Consider the following 21116-nt stretch of genomic DNA (forward strand, 5'->3'; position numbering starts at 1 on the left):
TCAGATAGCCTGTCATGGGAAGATAGATTGAGGAGCTGAGTAGGGTAAGGGAAAGAGGGGGAGGGAGATGAAGGAGATGCGCCCGCAGACTTCTTTCTATGTGTAGTAATTCGACCATGTCAAATGGTAGTGACAGAAAGTGATATAATAGCCCACCGCGATAAGCGGTTTGATGCAGCTACCCAGCGGAGGACTCACATATCCGCTCCTATAGATTCCACAATGGACAAGGAGAACAGGAATAGCCGTACGGGTGATTAGATGGGTTTTTATTGCATTACCACTACTTAATGTAAAGATAATTCGATTGTTTTTGGATTGGGGGTTGATGAGTAGCCTTGCACTGACGTGGTATGCTCTGGATACCGCCCAAAAAGTCGTCGGTCCCAAACGAAGACATAATAATAAGGTTCTAGCTAAGTGGGTTGGTTCTTTTCAGTTGTCCAGGTTAGCCTATACAATTAATAAGAAGGGAGATTGACTTGTGTAAATGTCCTAGAACGTTTTTGGAATGAGCTCTGAGCCCGTGGCAATATCAGTTGAGATTTTCTAAAGATTCTAAAGTAGGACCATAAAGTGATTGTATGCCCCCGTCTGTCGCGGGGTGGGTTGCAATCCGACGGGGAGGGGGTCGCCATCCGACACGGAGTGGGTCGCTGTCCGTTGAGCTAGTGGTGCTGAAGTCTGGATGATGCCTGTTCAGCGACTGCAAGGCTGCCGCTCCCTCCACGTAAACGAAGACAACGGCCGCTTCTTGCTACTAGCCATCCTGATCGTTCTGTATCTGCTGTGCGGTGCCGTGGTGTTTTCTGCTATAGAGCGTCCTTCGGAGGTGCAGGCGCACGGCAAATGGAACATAACACTTTTCAACTTCAGTGACACGTTCAATATCAGTTTGGAGGATCTGAACTCTTTCCTGCGGGAGTATGAGACTGCTATTGCCGCGGGCATCCGAGCTGATGCTCTCAGGCCGCGATGGGATTTTACAGGTGCTTTTTATTTTGTTGGGACTGTGGTGTCAACTATTGGTGAGTATAAGAAGCAATCTTATCAGTGATGTAATGCATTCCTGTCATTCAGACACAAAGTGATGGCACGGGGAACACGAGGAACAAAGACACATATACGAGCGTCAGTCTAAATTAATTCATGAATAGCTAAAACTGTAGACATTATCCTGCTTTGCTCACGAGAGAGTGTGTACAATATCACACTACTCTTCGGGAATTTGCTGTACTGACTATGGCAACATATTCTTCCAGTCTTTAGATATTCAATGATTGATGTATATTTTATTTACGGTTTAATGTAATGCAACATCTAATGTTGCCATTAGCTATGCATGGACAGTGTGCACAGATGTTCTCCAAATCGTTCTGTTTTGTTTACAGCACAGTTAGCCACCATATTGCATTAATGCATTGCTTTAAGTTTCAGTGTTTAAGATTTCACTGACTTTGTAGGAACCATCTTCATATCTCCATAAACAATGTATGTGTGCTGAACGTTCAACACAGAAAGATGATGACGTCTAAAATGGCAAGGGTGGCAGTAAGGGATGAACCATGGAGGGTTGTCCTCACCCAGAAAGGGGTGTCTTGTCCAAAAAGACAAAAACTCAATATGTAGAGACAGAAGCCCTCATGATAGCTTCAGACTCCGATTGTTCATCTGGCTTTCCTTAGGACGTTGTCATAATAGACCAACTCTATAATTATATCATCATTTACTAGACCTACTGTAAAAAGGGATGTATCAACACCGATCCTGCACCACCTCAGCCTCAGAATGCTTTCTCCATATTATTGCTAGACCCTCAATGATACTCCTCCTTACACAGTAAAATGACTGCATCATCACAATCTGTCTCAGAATCCTGTTTTTCCATTGGCTTGTAGCCTGAACATAGTCATAGGCCTACTACAACTATATAGTGCATCATAGTTGTCTGTAAATTGACCATATCATCAGCCTCATATTGTCATGCCAAACTTCACCTTCTGTACATCTGGCATGCAGGCTGGTACACACACACACACACACACACACACACACACACACACACACACACACACACACACACACACACACACACACACACACACACACACACACACACACACACACACACACACACACACACACACACACACACACACACACACACACACACACACACACACACACACACACACACACACACAAATCTGGAAACCAGGCTGGTAAAGTATAATATGATTCACAACTCCTCCTCCATGTAAAATGGCTGCGTCATCATCTTCCTTCAACCTCACAATCCTATTTTTTCCACTGGCTTTCACCCAGAACACCAGATTAGCAATTTTTCCATTCATGTGTTACATCTTAGCTGTGGAGGAGTCTTTGGCACGCAGGCGACATCCTATTTCTCTGCCATTTGGCTTGGCTCAGCTAGCTCTGCTCTCCATTCAGCTAGCTCTCCATTTTCCATTCTGAGAGGCAATGCACGTAAATCTGTATAGGACAGGACTCTCGGGTGCATTTCAGGAACATTTTGAGCAATAGAAAAAATAATGTTAATGAGAATCCCCCTCTGCTCCCCCTCATTTAACATTTCCTCCTGATAGGTCACTAAAGAGCAACTGTCCCCCCAGTACAGCCTGAGGGTTGGTGACGGCTGTGTGGCATAGCTGATGGTGACTGAGGTCTGATGGATACTGTGTGTGTGTGTGTGCAGCCTGAGGGTTGGTGACGGCTGTGTGGCATAGCTGATGGTGACTGAGGTCTGATGGATACTGTGTGTGTGTGTGTGTGTGTGTGCGCGCGCGTTCGTGTGCGTGTGTGTACCCTAACAGTCTGTGTGTCAAAGATGAGGCCCAGTGGGAAACATGGGACACAGGATGTCCTAATGACATTCTTCTCTGGTTTTTAAACAGTTTTTCTGGTTCAGAAAAAGTCATTTATTAAGAGTGTAATCAACGTGTTTCAGAAATTATGCCATTTTTCACGATGAGATCATGACATCATATTTTGGTTGTTATCTGGTCAGGTAATGTATTTTTCTGGTTGCTCAAAAAGACGTTAACAACACTTCTTCATACAACCTGTCCAATCCCAATTCATACCGTCCTCGTTCTGCTCCAGTGCACATTCTTGGGCTCTTCATGAGTGTGTGTGTGTGATAAATACTTATTTTCTGTGTATTTTATAATTTTCAAATAATGGTGTCTGAATCAACGACTTCTATTGGAAGTATTTTAAAATAATTTCCAAATACATAGCTTACTTTTTAAAAGTATTTATTTTAAATACCAGCCCTTGTTCAAATGCATGGAAGTATTTTAATATTTGTATAAATACTGTGTAATTTAATATTTTTATAACGCTCGTCTGAAGAAGAGGACCAAGGTCCAAGATAATTTATTCAAACTGAACACTGACACAAAGTTGAACAAAATGAAACAGTTCTGTCTGGTGCAGACACAAAACAGACCCACATAACACAGGTGGGAAAAGGCTACCTAAGTATGGTTCTCAATCAGAGACAACGATAGACAGCTGTCCCTGATTGAGAACCATACCCTTCCAAAACAAAGAAATACAAAACCTAGACAGATGAACATAGAATGCCCACCCAAATCACACCCTGACCAAACCAAAATAAAAGAGCGAAGAGAGCGGAGAGCGAGAGAGGAAGAGAGAGAGTGGAGCAAAAGTGAAAGATAGAGAGGAGTGATAGAAAGAGAGAGAGATCAAGAGAGAGAGAGAAACAGACAGAAAGTGGGAGAGAGTGAGAGAGACAGAGAAAGTGGAGAGAGAGAAAGAGAGAGAGAGAGACAGAAAGTGGGAGAGAGAGAGGAAGAGAGAGAGAAGCGATAGAGAAAGAGAGAGGGGGAGAGAGAAAGAGAGTAAAGAGTGCGAGAGAGAGAGGAACAATAGAGAGAGAGAGAAAGAGAGAGCGAGAGAGCGAGAGAGAGAGACAAGCCAAGAGAGTGAGCTCTCCAAGGTTCTGACTCTAAAGAAGCTGGTGTTCTCAGGCCCCACAGGAGCTCAGTGTGTGTTAAAGCATTTTCTGTATGTCTATATCTATACCCAGCGTTATGAGAGAGCCATGACATATCCCATTATTTGGTTTAGAGGAGGAGGTGGTATTTCTCTCTCACACAGATACAGACTCAGTCTGTCTCAGTACAGAGCATAAAGTCAGAAGTTCTGCACTGAGCTCTATGTCTGTACTGCTCACATCATGGGAGAGAAGGTTGATGATCAAAGGGGGTTTTGGGTTGCCCCAAACACCCTGCTGCTTGAGACACCCCTGTAGAAGAGCTCTCTAAGATTCTACATAGATACACAGTGAGATAGATACAGAGACTGACATTTATAGTAACACTCAGTCAATAACCAAAACTAATCTCCCACCTGTTTAACCTACCCCTTTGAAAACTCTCAAGTACTCTCTCAAGTACTCTCTCTCTGTCTCAAGTACTCTCTCCCTGTCTCAAGTACTCTCTCAGTGTTTCAAGTACTCTCTCAGTGTCTCAAGTACTCTCTCAGTGTCTCAAGTACTCTCTCAGTGTCTCAAGTACTCTCTTTCTATCAAGTACTCTCTCAGTGTCTCAAGAACTATCACAGTGTCTCAAGAACTCTCTGTGTCTCAAGAACTCTCTGTGTCTCAAGAACTCTCTCAGTGTCTCAAGTACTCTCTCAGTGTCTCAAGTACTCTCTCAGTGTCTCAAGTACTCTCTCAGTGTCTCAAGTACTCTCTCAGTGTCTCAAGTACTCTCTGTGTCTCAAGAACTCTCTCAGTGTCTCAAGTACTCTCTCAGTGTCTCAAGTACTCTCTCAGTGTCTCAAGTACTCTCTCAGTGTCTCAAGTACTCTCTCTCTCTGTCTCAAGTACTCTCACAGTGTCTCAATAACTTTCTTGCCAGGTCTCCCAGGCCTCTTTCGGAAAAGAGGTTTTCAACCCCAATAGATTTTTCCTGCACAAAGCTCAGATGGGGTAGGTTTGGCCATTCCAAGAATAGTTTTTAGCAGTGTTGGGTCAGTTCCATTTCACTTCAGTCATTTCAGTTTACTTCCTGAATTGAAATGGAATCAGGAGGAATCTTCTGGAAAGTCAATGCACTCAAACATTAATTTTAGGAGTTAACAGAGCAGACCAGACCAGACAGTCACACACACGCTGATGCTTGAGACACCCCTGTAGAAGAGCCTCTAAGCTCTCTGGTTGGACCATTTCCAAGGTGACTTGGTTAACAAACAGACTGACTAAGTCGCTAATAATATAACTGTAGTTTATGGCCAACAGAGCCGTAAATAATTAACCACTGTGTGTGTGTGTGTGTGTGTGTGTGTGTGTGTGTGTGTGTGTGTGTGTGTGTGTGTGTGTGTGTGTGTGTGTGTGTGTGTGTGTGTGTGTGTGTGTGTGTGTGTGTGTGTGTGTGTGTGTGTGTGTGTGTGTGTGTGTCAATAGAGTCCACATTGGTTGATTGTTAACTACAGGTAATTGGGACAATGACCGTCAGTCCATCACTAAATAGTTGGTGGTCTTGTTGTAAGTGCCATTAAGTTGCAGTACTGTGTGCACACATGCGTGTGTGTGTTTGTGTGTGTGCATGCATGCATGTGTGTGTGTGCATGCATGCATGTGTGTGTGTGTGTGTGTGTGTGTGTGTGTGTGTGTGTGTGTGTGTGTGTGTGTGTGTGTGTGTGTGTGTGTGTGTGTGTGTGTGTGTGTGTGTGTGTGTGTGTGTGTGTGTGTGTGTGTGTGTGTGTGTGTGTGTGTGTGTGTGTGTGTGTGTGTGTGTGTGTGTCAATAGAGTCCACATTGGTTGATTGTTAACTACAGGTAATTGGGACAATGACCGTCAGTCCATCACTAAATAGTTGGTTGTCTTGTTGTAAGTGCCATTAAGTTGCAGTACTGTGTGCACACATGCATGTGTGTGTTTGTGTGTGTGCATGCATGCATGTGTGTGTTTGTATGTGTGTGTGTGTGTGCATGCATGCATGTGTTTGTGTGTGTGCATGCATGCATGTGTGTGTTTGTATGTGTGTGTGTGTGTGTGCATGCATGCATGTGTGTGTTTGTATGTGTGTGTGCATGCATGCATGCGTGTGTTTGTGTGTGTGTATGCATGCATGCGTGTGTTTGTATGTGTGTGTGTGTGCATGCATGCATGCATCTGTGTGTTTGTATGTGTGTGTGTGCATGCATGCATGTGTGTGTTTGTATGTGTGTGTGTGCATGCATGCATGTGTGTGTGTGTGTGCATGCATGCATGTGTGTGTTTGTATGTGTGTGTGTGCCATTAAGTTGCAGTGGTGCGGTGCTGTGGTGGCAGGCAAGTAATAACGGGAAAATATTGACATTGGCATAAACAAACTCACAGGGACTCAAATGGACCATAAAGTGTGTTTAATGGAGGTTTGAGTTAGGGCCTTTGGTCTGAGCACAGTTAAGATCTATAGTTAGAAAGGAAAAAATCATTGCCCATATGTCACCTTCCTCCAAGGTGCATGACCAAATAATCAAACTGGAGATAAGGACAATATTCAGCCATTTTTGGAGCACAGTGGAAGTTAATTTGAATAAACATTAGTATTCGTAAAATCAACACGTGCAGTGGATTAAAGTGCCAACCCACTGGGCACAGACGTCAGTTCAATGTCTAGTTTTGATTGAGTTGTCAACTAACGTTAATTCAAAGTGAAATCAACACAAATTTGAACCATCATTAGATTTACATTTACATTTACATTTAAGTCATTTAGCAGACGCTCTTATCCAGAGCGATTGATATTGAGATATTGAGATATCAGCTGATGTACGAAGGGCTATATATTTTTTTTATTTGATTTGACATTTGATTTGAAATTTTATATAATTAAATTTGATTTGATTTAGGTCAAAGTTTGGAAAAGGAAAATACATCAACTCTCTGCGCTGATTCATGTAATCAGAAGGAATAAGTCTCTGTGTTACTGTCGACAATAAAAAGTCCTCAGAAACATGCGTCTTCTCCTTTACGACAATGATAACACACCTGAGTGGGCGGGTGTAGTGTCCAGATGCAATGCACATTTCCAAGCACTCTGATTGGTTGGGAATGGCAGGGCTATGGTGGGTGATGGGTAGGTAGGCTGAGCAGCCAAACTAAGGAACTTCTGCTAGCCTTGCACATTTACAACCATGCTTGTTTCCCCAGGCAGAGTCAATGTCAATCAAGGTAAATAGTGGAGTTTAGATGAGGGCGGACTAAGAATGGAAAAGGGAAGGAAAGCTAGCTGGCCTTCCCCTTAACCCCAGGTTTATGGAGGCGTTATGGAGCCCCTTAACCTCAGGTTTATGGAGGAGTTATGGAGCACCTTAACCCCAGGTTTATGGAGGAGTTATGGAGCACCTTAACCCCAGGTTTATGGAGGCGTTATGGAGCCCCTTAACCCCAGGTTTATGGAGGCATTATGGAGCCCCTTAACCCCAGGTTTATGGAGGCATTATGGAGCCCCTTAACCCCAGGTTTATGGAGGCGTTATGGAGCCCCTTAACCCCAGGTTTATGGAGGTGTTATGGAGCCCCTTAACCCCAGGTTTATTGAAGCGTTATGGAGCACCTTAACCTCATGTTTATGGAGAAGGTATGGAGCCCCTTAACCCCAGGTTTATGGAGGCGTTATGGAGCACCTTAACTTCAGGTTTATGGAGGCGTTATGGAGCCCCTTAACCCCAGGTTTATGGAGGCGTTATGGAGCACCTTAACTTCAGGTTTATGGAGGCGTTATGGAGCCCCTTAACCCCAGGTTTATGGAGGCGTTATGGAGCCCCTTAACCCCAGGTATATGGAGGCGTTATGGAGCCCCTTAACCCCAGGTTTATGGAGGCATTATGGAGCCCCTTAACCCCAGGTTTATGGAGGCGTTATGGAGCCCCTTAACCCCAGGTTTATGGAGGTGTTATGGAGCCCCTTAACCCCAGGTTTATGGAGCTGTGGAATGGGTTGGGATGATAGAGCTCCCTGATTCCTCTCCTGTCCTCTCTTAGTAAGCATTAATGCAATACAGCCCCACTTTCCTGTCCTCTCCTCTCCTCTCCTCTCCTCTCCTCTCCTCTCCTCTCCTCTCCTCTCCTCTCCTCTCCTCTCCTCTCCTCTCCTCTCCTCTCCTCTCCTCTCCTCTCCTCTCCTCTCCTCTCCTCTCCTCTCCTCTCCTCTCCTCTCCTCTCCTCTCCTCTCCTCTCCTCTCCTCTCCTCTCCTCTCCTCTCTTCTCTTCTCTTCTCTTCTCCATTAGTAAGCAGTAGTGATATAGAGCCACTCTCCTCTCCCCTCTTGTCCTCTCCACCTGTCCCCTTTCCTCACCTCTCCTACATTAGTAAGCAGTAGTGATATAGAGCCCCTCTCCTCTCCTCTCCCCTCTTGTCCTCTCCACCTGTCCCCTTTCCTCTCCTCTCCTCCATTAGTAAGCAGTAGTTATATGGAGGCCCTCCCCTCTCCCCCTTGCCCTCTCCAATCTCCTCCCTTCCTGTCTCCAATGTTGTCCTCTCCACTCCACCCCTCTCCAATCTCTTCCCCTCTTGTCCTCTCCACTCGACTCCACTCCACTCCACCCCTCTCCAATCTCAACCCCTCCCCTCCTGTCTCCCCTCTTGTCCTCTCCATCTCCACCCCTCCTCTCCCATCTCCTCTCCTTCCCCAGTTAGTTGCAGCAGCAACAGTACAAACTGAGGCCCTATAGAGCTTGCCAGGATGTAGTCCTAAAAAACAGGAATGAATTACCTCTGGTTCGCTCAGACATTCCTATGGGGAAAATGAATTGGGGAAATAACAGGGTTTTTGGTGAACACCAAAAATAAGGAGATCTAATACATTTTGTTCTCTGAGATAATATCAGTCAGTTAACATGACCTTCATTATTATGAAGCCTTTATGTGCTTGTATAAATTCCATAAATACATAGGGTTAGGCTTAAACTCAAAAAGTGATGTTAGCTTATGAAGAATATCTCATGGAACAAAACGTATAAGATCTCCTAGGCATGTGATTATCATAGACCAGTGTAGATCAGTGTTTATCCCAAAACCCTACAGAAACTCTGTTCATTTCTCCATAGACTTTGGCCAACAAACCATGTCAGTGCCTATAAAAAGACTCCATTACTATTGCATATTAGATTGGCTCTGTGTACTGGGCGTGTGTTTGTGTGTGTGTTGTGCGTGCATGTGTGTGTATGTACTGGCCGCTGCTGGGCGTCAACAAGTAATCCAGGAGTCTATGAGGCTTTACAAGACTGAAAAATGTCAGATGTCAACTCCTCAACCTGGCAGATATTGAACTTCTAGATTTTGGAATTTATTTCTGTCTACGTTCCGTGTTGTGAAAGTCACATGAAGCCTGTCAAATCTGTGACATTGACTGCCAGAGGGTATACTGTATTTTGATGTATTATTTGGCTGTTCTGAGGTGTTTGATAAAGTGCTATTCTGCTGTGCTGTTCTGAGGTGTTTGATAAAGTGCTATTCTGCTGTGCTGTTCTGAGGTGTTTGATAAAGTGCTATTCTGCTGTGCTGTTCTGAGGTGTTTGATAAAGTGCTATTCTGCTGTGCTGTTCTGAGGTGTTTGATAAAGTGCTATTCTGCTGTGCTGTTCTGAGGTGTTTGATAAAGTGCTATTCTGTTGTGCTGTTCTGAGGTGTTTGATAAAGTGCTATTCTGCTGTGCTGTTCTGAGGTGTTTGATAAAGTGCTATTCTGCTGTGCTGTTCTGAGGTGTTTGATAAAGTGCTATTCTGTTGTGCTGTTCTGAGGTGTTTGATAAAGTGCTATTCTGCTGTGCTGTTCTGAGGTGTTTGATAAAGTGCTATTCTGCTGTGCTGTTCTGAGGTGTTTGATAAAGTGCTATTCTGCTGTGCTGTTTTGAGGTGTTTGATAAAGTGATAGCGTTGGGTCAAACCATCTGTGTTGTTGTAATTGTTGCTGAGATAGAGAAAGGAGTCAGAGGAGTTGGGTGTAAAGTACTCTCAATCTCTGAAGAGGTGGGTGTGAAATACTCTCAATATCTGAAGAGGTGGGTGTGAAATACTCTCAATCTCTGAAGATGTGAGTGTGTAATACTCTGAGGAGGCGGGTGTGAAATACTCTGAGGAGGTGGGTGTGAAATACTTTGAGGTGGAGGGTGTGAAATACTCTGAGGAGGTGGGTGTGAAATATTTGCAATCTCTTGGAGTGGGTGTGAAATATTTGCAATCTCTTGGAGGTGGGTGTGAAATATTTGCAATCTCTTGGAGGTGGGTGTGAAATACTCTCAATCTCTTGGAGGTGGGTGTGAAATATTTGCAATCTCTTGGAGGTGGGTGTGAAATATTTGCAATCTCTTGGAGGTGGGTGTGAAATACTCTCAATCTCTTGGAGGTGGGTGTGAAATACTCTCAATCTCTTGGAGGTGGGTGTGAAATACTCTCAATCTCTTGGAGATGGGTGTGAAATACTCTCAATCTCTTGGAGGTGGGTGTGAAATACTCTCAATCTCTTGGAGGTGGGTGTGAAATACTCTCAATCTCTTGGAGATGGGTGTGAAATACTCTCAATCTCTTGGAGATGGGTGTGAAATACTCTCAATCTCTTGGAGGTGGGTGTGAAATACTCTCAATCTCTTGGAGGTGGGTGTGAAATACTCACAATCTGTTTTTGGAGGTGTTAGCACTGCAGTGTCTCTCGCTTTTCTTCAAGATGCAGTCTCCCCATTCTGTCTTCACCTCTCTCATGCCAACTCTGTCTCTCCCTCTGTCTCTCCTCTTTTCCAATGGTGTCTGTACAGTAGATGGCCTGTTAAGGCCTGGTGAACCCAAACACAACTATTTGATTGGATCATGTATCACTGTTGTCAGCCAACCTCTATCCCAGTGTTCATGTCTGAGCTGAGGTTAGACAATCTTTGTCTACGCAGGCTAAATTCCAAACAGAACCATATTTCCTAGTCACTAGACATTCCTGTCGATCTTAGAGGATCCTATAGATCTGAAAGGTAGAAACATTTTAAGATGTAACTATAAACATAATAAATATGCAGATGCATTTAGATACTTACACACACACACACACACACACACACACACACACACACACACACACACACACACACACACACACACACACACACACACACACACACACACACACACACACACACACACACACACACACACACACACACACACACACACACACACACACACACACACACACACACACACACACACACACACACACACACACACACACACACACACACACACACTAACAACCATGTGTTCTCTCTCTACCTCTCTCTTTCTCTCTCCCCATCATTCTCTCAATCTCTACTTCTGTAACTAACAACCAGGGAGAAAGGGTTGAGACATACTCTTTCTTTACCTCTCTCTTTCTCTCTCCCCATCATTCTCTCAATCTCTACTTCTGTAACTAACAACCAGGGAGAAAGGGTTGAGACATACTCTTTCTCTACCTCTCTTTCTCTCTCCCCATCATTCTCTCAATCTCTACTTCTGTAACTAACAACCAGGGAGAAAGGGTTGAGATATACTCTTTCTCTACCTCTCTCTTTCTCTCTCCCCATCATTCTCTCAATCTCTACTTCTGTAACTAACAACCAGGGAGAAAGGGTTGAGACATACTCTTTCTCTACCTCTCTTTCTCTCTCCCCATCATTCTCTCAATCTCTACTTCTGTAACTAACAACCAGGGAGAAAGGGTTGAGACATACTCTTTCTCTACCTCTCTTTCTCTCTCCCCATCATTCTCTCAATCTCTACTTCTGTAACTAACAACCAGGGAGAAAGGGTTGAGACATACTCTTTCTCTTGCCGTGTCTCTCTCTCCCTTTTATCTATATAGTGCACTACTTTTGAATCAAAGCCCTATGGGCCCTGGTAAATAGTATTTCACTATGTAGGAAATAGGGTGTCATTTTGGACACAAGCTTTAACAGTCAGGAAGAATAGCTGACAGAGGATTGTGGGTGTAAAGATGCCTCACAGCTATTTAGCACATCTGTGGGTAAATAGAAACCGAATTAGAGCCTATTATCCTTATACCACCACAACAATTTGATATTGTATTTCTACAATATCAGACATTTTCCCACACAGTTCTTTCTTACTCTTTGTAATTGGAACATTTAGTGTACTGTAGTCAATTTTAGAGTAAAAACATGCAATGTAGGTCAGGACAGGGGAAGCTTTTCACTAAGCCACATTTATCTAAAATCTCTGTTTCTGGAACACAGAGATTCTGACAAACAAGCAAAGATTCTCAAACACTCATAGGTTCTGGAGCACTCATAGGTTTTGGAGCACTCATAGGTTCTGGAGCACTCACAGGTTCTGGAGCACTCATAGGTTCTGGAGTACTCATAGGTTCTGGAACACTCATAGGTTCTGGAACACTCATAGGTTCTGGAGAACTCAAAGGTTCTGACAAACACTACAGCATGCTATAGCATTGCGTGTCAGAATAGATTAAGTCTGCGAGAATAAAAACCTTACAAAGCTCCCCTGTGTGATCTATACTATCAACCTTTGCAGTTTCCTTTCCAAGGTTGTTTCAAAGTCTCTGTGAGGCCCTGAGAGTAGAAGAAGGTAGCTGGGGTGAGAGACTCACACCAGACTTGGGCTGCTACTAAATAGAAAAGCCACATAGGGCTCTGGTCAAACGTAGTACACCATATAGGGAAGAAGGGGCCATTTTGGGAAGTAGACTTGGTTTATCTGTGAACGACAGAGCATTGTTAAGAGTGTTGAAATGCCTTCCCTCTTCACTGTGAATGCCGGCTGGTCCTGGTTTGTGTATGATGAGACAAGATCATTATTAGTGCTGTCAGCAGCCTAGCAGGCCATGAAAGAGATTGGGTTTGCACAGTCACATTTCAGGGCCCTCTACTCACACATTAGGCATGATAAACAATCATCAGACAGATAGGCTGTTGACTCAACTGAGTATCAAGTTCTGCAAGGTAAGCCTCTGATCAATTTTTGTTGTTGTATTTTATCAGGATCCCCTACTCTTCCTGAGGTCCACACAAAACATGACAAAATAAATCAAATCAAATATTATTAGTTACATACACATGGTTAGCAGATGTTAATGTGAGTGTAGCGAAATACTTGTGCTTCTAGTTCCGACAATGCTGTAATATCTAACAAGTAATCTAACAATTCCCCAAAACGGTGCCGATAGAGATGGCGACTTCTCTTCTAGTCCTTAGGACACTGTGCAGCATTTTGTTTTTTTATGAATGATTTCTTACATTGTTAGCCCAGAAAACCTTAAGTGTTATTACATACAACCGGGAAGAACTATTGGATATCCTTTGTCTGCACCTCCCAGGGCATTTGAACTGATTCCAGAGGCCGACCCAAAACAATGCCGCCAGAGGAGGGTGCCAGAGCGGTCTTCTATTGAGGCTTGTGCGCAATTCCACTACGCATACAAGGCCCTTCCCCGCCCTCCCTTTGGCAAATGACTCCATCTTGTTGCTCCCCTCCTATACGCAGAAACTAAAACAGGAAGCGCCCGTGCTTAGGTCTATCCAACGTTGGTCTGACCAATCAGATTCCACGCTTCAAGATTGCATCGATCACATGGACTGGGATATGTTCTGGGTAGCCTCAGATAATACCGCTGATGTATATGCTGACTCAGTGAGAGAGTTTATTAGGAAGTGTATAGGAGATGTTGTACCCACTGTGACTGTTAAAACCTTCCCTAACCAGAAACCGTGGATTGTTTGCAGCCTTCGTGCAAAACTGAAAGCACGCACCACCGCATTTAATCATGGCAAGACGACTGGAAATATGGCAGAATACAAACAGTGTAGTTATTCCCTCCGCAAGGCAATCAAACAAGCAAAGTGTCAGTATAGAGACAAAGTGGAGTTGCAATTCAACAGCTCAAACACGAGACGTATGTGGCAGGGTCTACAGACAATCATGGATTACAAAAATAAATCCATCCCCGTCGCGGACATCAGTGTCTTGCTTCCAGACAAATTAAACACCTTCTTTGAGGACAGCACAGTGCCACCGACGCGGCCTGCTACCAAAGACTGTGGGCTCTCCTTCTCCGTGGCTGACGTGAATCAACATTTAAACGTGTTAACCCTCGCAAGGCTGCCGGCACAGTACTCACAGCGTACTCAGAGCATGCACAGACCAGCTGGCTGATGTGTTTTCGGACATGTTCAATCAATCCCTATCCCAGTCTGCTGTCCCCACATGCTTCAAGATGGCCACCATCGTTCCTGTTCCCAAGAAAGCTAAGGTAACTGAACTAAATCACTCGACAATAGCACTCACTTCTGTCATCATGAAGTGCTTTGAGAGACTAGTCAAGGATCATATCACCTCCATCCTACCTGTCACCCTAGACCCACTTCAATTTGCTTACTGCCCCCAATTGGTCCACAGACGATGCAATCGCCATCACACTGCACACTGCCCTATCCCATCTGGACAAGAGGAATACCAATGTAAGAATGCTGTTCATTGACTACAGCTCAGCATTCAACACCATAGAACCCTCCAAACTCAATAATAAGCGTGAAGCATAAACCTTTAATTTGGTGAAGGTAGGAAACAACATTTCCACTCCACTGATCCTCAACACTGGGGCCCCACAAGGGTGCATTCTCAGACCCCTCCTGTAGTCCCTGTTCACCCACGACTGCGTGGCCATGCACGCCTCCAACTCAATCATCAAGTTTGCAGACGACACAACAGTGGTAGGCTTGATTAGCAACAACAATGAAACAGCCTAAAGGGAGGAGGTGAGGGCCCTCAGAGTGTGGTGTCAGGAAAATAACCTCTCACTCAATGTCAGCAAAACAAAGAGATGATCGTGGAAGTTTTGAGTGCCTATGTGTATATATCACCGACAAACTTAAATGGTCCACGTACACAGACAGTGTGGTGAAGAAGGCGCAATGTATTCTGTATACTACACTATCTATTCTCCACTATCTACTGCATCTTAGCCACTCTGTCACTGCTCATCCATATATTTTATACTTATATATTCTTTTCCCATTCCTTTACTAGATTGTGTGTATTAGGTTTTGTTGTGGAATTGTTAGATATTACCTGTTATACCTATACCTATCTATCTAGAAGCATAAGCCACAGTTATGAAAACTTAGAACACTAAAGAGGCCTTTCTACTGACTCTGAAAAACACCAAAAGAAAAATTCCCAGGGTCCCTGCTCATCTGCATGAACGTGCCTTAGGCATGCTGCAACGAGGCATGAAGACTGCAGATGTGGCCAGGGCAATAAATTGCAATGTCCGTACTGGGAGACGCCGAAGACATTGCTAGAGGGAGACAGGATGGACAGCTGATCGTCCTCGCAGTGGCAGACCACGTTTAACAACACCTGCACAGGATCGGTACCCCGGAACATCACACCTGTGGGATAAGTACAGGATGGCAACAACAACTGCCGGAGTTACTCCAGGAACGCACAATCCCTCCGTCAGTGCTCAGACTGTCCGCAATAGGCTGAGAGAGGCTGGATTGAGGGCTTGTAGGCCTGTTGTAAGGCAGGTCCTCACCAGATATCACCGGCCACAACGTTGCCTATGGGCACAAACCAACCGTCGCTGGACCAGACAGGACTGGCAAAAAGTGCTCTTCACTGACTAGTTGACAGGCTCGTTTTGTCTCACCAGGGTTGATGGTCGGATTCCCGTTTATCGTCGAAGGAATGAGCATTACACTGAGGCCTGTACTCTGGAGGTGGATCGATTTAGAGGTGGAGGGTCCGTCCTGGTCTGGGGTGGTGTGTCCCAGCATCATCGGACTGAGCCTGTTGTCATTGCAGGCAATTTCAACGCTGTGCGTTACAGGGAAGACATCCTCCTCCCTCATGTGGTACCCTTCCTGCAGGCTCATCCTGACATGACACTCCAACATGACAATGCCACCAGCCATATTGCTCGTTCTGTGTGTGATTTCCTGCAAGACAGGAATGTCAGTGTTCTGCCATGGCCAGCGAAGAGTCTGGATCTCAATCCCATTGAGTAAGTCTGGGACATGTTGGATCGGAGGGTGAGGGCTGGGGCCATTCCCTCCAGAAATGTCTGGGAACTTTCAGGTGCCTTGGTGGAAGAGTGGGGTAACATCTCACAGCAAGAACTGGCAAATCTGGTGCAGTCCATGAGGAGGAGATGCACTGCAGTACTTAATGCAGCTGGTGGCCACACCAGATACTGACTGTTACTTTTGATTTTGACCCTCCCCCTTTTTTTCAGGGACACATTCCATTGCTGTTAGTCACATGTCTATGGAACTTTTTCATTTTATGTCTGTTGTTGAATCTTGTTATGTTCATACAGATATTTAAACATGTTAAGTTTGCTGAAAATAAACGCAGCTGACAGTGAGAGGACATTTCTTTTTTTGATAATTTTACATATGAGATGAGTAATGAATGTAAGTTATGTAATGTAATGATGTCTTAAATGTTATGTTAACATTATTAAAGTGGCATTGTTTAAAGTGACCAGTGATCCATTTATTAATAGTCACAGTGGGTACAACATCTTCAATGCACTTCCTTATAAACTCACTCACCGAGTCCACGTATAGAACGATGTTGTTCTCTGAGGCTGTCTGGAACATATCCCAGTCCGCATGATCAAAACAATCTTGAAGTGTGGATTCCGATTGGTCAGACCAGCGTTCTGCATATAAGACTGTATAAGCAAGATGGAGTCATGGTCGGAAAAATCAAAGGGAGGGCGAGGGAGGGCCTTGTATAAATCGGAGAAGTTAGAGTAGCAGTGATCTAGTGTATTGCCCGTGCGAGTGGTGCAATCAATATGCTGATAGAATTTAGGTTGCCTTGTTCTCAAATTTGCTTTGTTAAAACTTCTTTGGGATAGGGGGCAGCATTTTCACTTTTGGATAAATAGAGTGCCCAAATTCAACTTCCTGCTGCTCATCCCCAGAATATAAGATATGCATATTATTAGTAGATATGGTTAGAAAACACTCTAAAGTTTCTAAAATTTCATGTCTGTGAGTATAACAGATCTTATGTAGCAGGCAAAACTCAGAGGACAAAGCTTTCAGATTTAGTTTTTTGAGGTCACTGTCAATGAGATTTCATTGGGAAACTAGATTTCTAAGGGACTCGTTTGCATTTCATACCGCTTCCACTGGATATTACCAGTCTTTAGAAATTGGTTGAGGTTATTCCTTTGTGTAATGGAGAAGTACGGCCATTTTGAATGTGTGTCATTTGAAGTGTACTTTTTGAGAAGGCGCATGACTAGAAAAGTAGTGTGAGTTTGTTGTCTTCCTGTATTGAACACAGATTGTCCCGTCTACAATTTGATTGATTATTAACGTTTAAAAATACCCAAAGTTGTATTACAAAACTAGTTTGAAATGTTTTGGCAAAGTTTACAGGTAACCTTTGAGATATTTTGTAGTGATGTTGGAACTGGTGTTTTTCTGGATCAAACGCACCAAATAAATGGACATTTTGGATATATATCGATGGAATTAATCGAACAAAAGGACCATTTGTGATGTTTATGGGACATATTGGAGTGCCAACAAAAGAAGCTCGTCAAAGGTAAGGCATGATTTATATTTTATTTCTGCGTTTTGTGTGGTGCCTGCAGGGTTGAATTATGCTATTCTCTCTTTGTTTACTGTTGTGCTATCATCAGATAATAACTTCTTATTCTTTCGCCAAAAAGCCTTTTTGAAATCTGACATGTTGGCTGTATTCACAAAGAGTGTAGGTTTAATTTGGTATCTTACATGTGTGTTTTAACCTGTTACTCCTACCCCCTACTTTTTCGAACATTCTGTTAAAAATCGTGCAACATTTCAGCGCCCTGCTGCTCATGCCAGGAATATAGTATATGCATATGATTAGTATGTGTGGATAGAAAACACTCAGACGTTTATAAAACTGGTTAAATCACGGCTGTGACTATAACAGAACGTGCGTTTCATCGAAAAGCGCAGAAAAATCTGATCACTGAAAATTGAAATATATCCATCCGCCACTTCAACCCATTGATAAAGGCGAACCACAATAAATGGGGCTGAGGTTGCAATACCTACAGCTTCCACACGATGTCAACAGTCTTGTCATTTGCCTAGGCTTTGTTTCTTGGTCAAACGAAGAAGAGACAAGCCATTTCTTCAGGTCTCCGACCGGATATTTTGGTTGAGATTTACCCGGACATTATTTCCAGACGGACAGCTAAAGAATATACATCGCCTCGTGATCAATTTGGTCGCTTATTAACATAAGGTGAATGCACCAATTTGTAAGTCGCTCTGGATAAGAGCGTCTGCTAAATGACTTAAATGTAAATGTAATTAACGTGTACTAATACCTAAAGTTGCATTACAAAAGTATTTCGAAGTGTTTTGTGAAAGTTTATCGTCAACTTTTTTAATTTAAAAAAATGACGTTCCGTTATAAGAAGCTATTTTTTTGTTTATCACACAGTCTTCATAGATCGATATCTAGGCTATATATGGACCGATTTAATCGAAAAAAAGACCCAATAGTGATTATGGGACATCTAGGAGTGCCAACAAAGAAGATGGTCCAAGGTAATGAATGTTTTATATTTTATTTGTGCGGTTTGTGTAGCGACGACTATGCTAATTATTTTGTTTATGTCCCCTGCGGGTCTTTTGGGGTGTTACATGCTATCAGATAATAGCTTCTCATGCTTTCGCCGAAAAGCATTTTAAAAATCTGACTTGTTGCCTGGATTCACAACGAGTGTAGCTTTAATTCAATACCCTGCATATGTATTGTAATGAACGTTTGAGTTTTAACTAGTACTATTAGCATTTAGCGTAGGGCATTTGCATTTACAGATGTCTAGATGGGACGCCTGCGTGTCAAGTAGGAGCAAGAGGTTAATGAACGTTTGATTTTTATAGCATTTTATTTGAATTTGGCTCTCTGCATTTTCCCTGGCAATTGGCCAAGCGGGACGTGACTGTCCCACCTATCCCAGAGAGGTTCAAATCCACAGCTATAATAAATGCAGCCTCAGGATATATGGTTTCCAGTATGCATACAGTCCAGTGACGTTCCTTGAGGGCCAGTGTCTGCTTGAGGGGTATAATAATATTTTGAAGATAAATACACAACGCAGAGGATGAGAGGACGAGAGTACTAAAAACAGAGTCCTAATGGTCAATAGGGAATTGTCAATAGGAGTTGGGTTTCAGTTCAACAGCTGTTTAGAATATGTGATATGTCACTCCTGAACTCAGAGCTACTTTTGCTACGTTCTGCACATTGAGTCGGGAGCAGGATACTTGTTATTTAGTCATTGGCCAAGTTGTACTGCAAGGACTTCTGTTTGGTCATCCCCAGGCTAGGGTGGGGGATAAATAACATCCTGTTCCTTTGTTCAGTGGAGAAAAGCTGAGGACAGTGGAGACTGAACATCTACCTCCCAACATAACGTCTTGATTTATGTTGGGAAAAAATAAATCTCCCCCAGATTTGCTTTGGAGTTTGTGCTATTGAAGAATAACATAAATTGCTAACGGGGTATATACACAGCTCTGACTATAACTGACAATAATTTTCTTGGAGATAATATATGGCCGGCATTTGATTGTAAGGAATTCTAGGTTGGGTGACCAGAAGGACTTGAGTTCCTATATGTTTTCATGATTACACCATGAGTTGTTAATCATGAAGCCTCCAACCCTGCCCTTCCTGTTCACAGAGAGGTGTTTATTGCTGTCGGCGTGATGCATAAAGAAGCCCGGTGGCTGATCTGACTCCAACAACGTATCCCGAGAGAGCCATGTTGCTGTGAAACAGAGAATGTTACAATCTCTGATGTCTCTCTGGAAGGCAACCCTTTCTCTAATTTCATCTACCTTGTTGTCAAGAGACTGGACATTGGCGAGTAGTATACTCTGAAGCGGTGGACAGTGTGCATGCCATTGATTTGGGTCGGCTTTTGGGATTAGATCCACTGTCCTGGGTGGTGGTCCGAACAATGGATCTGCTCCGGGATAGTCGCATTCCTGGTCGTAAAGTTGGTAAGTTGAAGTCGCTCTTATATCCAATAGTTCTTCCCGGCTGTATGCAATAACACTTAAGAAGATTTTCTGGGCTAACAATGTAAGAAATAATACATAAAAAACTCAAACCTGCACCTCCTCAAGACTCGAAGTGAGGCGATCACCTCTGTTGGTGCCATCTTGCTAATATAGAACATTAATAGACAAAAGCTCAAGGACAGAACTACTTCAAAACATTTTTTATACAAAACTTACACGTAGCCTACATATCAATACATTCACACAAACTATCTAGGTCAAATAGGGGAGAGGCCCTGTGCCGTGAGGTGTTGCTTTGTCAGTTTTTTAAAACCATGTTTGCTGTTCATTTGAGCAATATGAGATGGAACGGAGTTCCATGCAATAATGGCTCCATATAATACTGTAAACTTTCTTGAATTTGTTCTGGATTTGGGGACTGTGAAAAGACCCCTGGAGGCATGTCTGGTGGGGTAAGTGTGTGTGTCAGAGCTGTGTGTAAATTGACTATGTAAAACATTTGAGATGTTCAACATATTAATGTTTCTTATGAAAAGAAGTGATGCAGTCAGTCTCTCCTCAACTCTTAACCAAGAGAGAGCTGCATGCATAGTATTTATATCAGCCATCTGATTACAATGAAGAGCAAGACGTGACGCTCTGTTCTGTGCCAGCTGCTGCTTAACTAGGTCTTTCCTTGCAGCACTCGACCACATGACTGGACAATCATTTAGTTGGGGTGCCAGGTAGGTATTAAAATGTCTTAAAGACAGGTGGGACGGTAGCATCCCACCTGGCCAACATCTGGTGAAATTACACAGCGCAAAATTCAAACTACAGAATTATAAATATTTACCTTTCATAAAATCACAAGTGTAAATACATTAAAATAAAGCTTAACTTCTTGTTAATCCAGCCGCTGTGTCAGATTTCAAAAAGGCTTTAAGGCGAAAGCACATCATGCGATTATCTGAGGACAAAAGCATGAAAAACATATTTCAGGAAGGTTTGCCACGAAAGTCAGAAATAGCGATACAATAAATGC

At 43.3% G+C, this 21116-nt stretch overlaps 1 pseudogene; it reads left to right on the top strand.

Annotated features, from left to right (window-relative positions):
* Positions 1-691: 691 nt before the first annotated feature.
* LOC124038787 overlaps positions 692-21116 on the top strand; it is a 479656-nt pseudogene continuing 459231 nt past the window's right edge.

Source organism: Oncorhynchus gorbuscha, linkage group LG06, assembly GCF_021184085.1.
Source record: "Oncorhynchus gorbuscha isolate QuinsamMale2020 ecotype Even-year linkage group LG06, OgorEven_v1.0, whole genome shotgun sequence".
NCBI classification, from domain to species: Eukaryota; Metazoa; Chordata; class Actinopteri; order Salmoniformes; family Salmonidae; genus Oncorhynchus; species Oncorhynchus gorbuscha.